Source organism: Priapulus caudatus, unplaced genomic scaffold (assembly GCF_000485595.1).
Source record: "Priapulus caudatus unplaced genomic scaffold, Priapulus_caudatus-5.0.1 Scaffold715, whole genome shotgun sequence".
In the NCBI taxonomy this organism is placed as follows: domain Eukaryota; kingdom Metazoa; phylum Priapulida; class Priapulimorpha; order Priapulimorphida; family Priapulidae; genus Priapulus; species Priapulus caudatus.
In genome coordinates this window covers 178,216-179,175 of record NW_014577776.1, presented here as the reverse complement: position 1 = coordinate 179,175, position 960 = coordinate 178,216, and positions in this window count along the sequence as shown.

Sequence of the window (960 nt, the reverse complement as noted above, 5' to 3'; positions counted from 1 at the left end):
TCTCTCTCGATCACCACAGCTTTTCTCCGTCCGGCTACCATCGCCCCCACCCCCTCCCCGCACGCGCACCTCCATCTATTACGACATGTGACATCAATGTACCTGACGAGCGGCATATAGATATTTACCGAAATGCAGCCGACCTAGAACGCAGCTGTCGCGTGGTCTGAATCGGTGCACATTATGTGCGATAAATAATATATGATAGCGGTGTATTATAATGACTGGTAATTGCGGTTAACGAAAGACCAGAGAGCTGTCGGGTCCGTAGATTAGAAACTAAACTTAATAGCATGCATTATTAGTGCACAAATGAATGAATCGAAGAATGTGTGAGCATACGTGTGTTTGTTTGTATTTGCGTGTGTGCGTGCAGGTGGGCGTGTGTATGTGTGTGCGATGAACTTACGTAAAAGTACTTTCTTCACCTTCTTAGGAACATCGTTTACCTGACAGATAAGGCATTTGCTTCCTGGCCATCAAGAGAGTATGAGGTAGGTTGTCCCCGAGCACTGTATAGGCTGGCATCGACTATTCTTATTAACCGTATAATTGTATCCCCCGAACGAAGTTCGTGGGGATACTATGGGNATCTGTATCTCGATCTGTAGATCGCTCCCACACTTTAACGAACAGCGTAAGATAAACTAAACATTTAATTTTTCTTAATAGTTGTTTAGTCTTGAGTCACACTTGTATACTGCTTCGACTTTACAAACCGAGGGAGAGGTTAACAAGCATCTAGTTGTATAAACGCGATCATTTTCCTCACATCGTCTGCTTCATCGGGTAAATCGTAGTATACGACGTATCACGAAATCTATAATTGCCTGTGATGGCGGGCACTCGACTTGATGCGGCCATGATGCCGAGGCTCGCCGAGGATTGACACTTTGTGTCTTTCAATCACAGCCTACGCCGCACCTCTGTTTGATTTTTTTATAAAAGTCCATGTTTCAC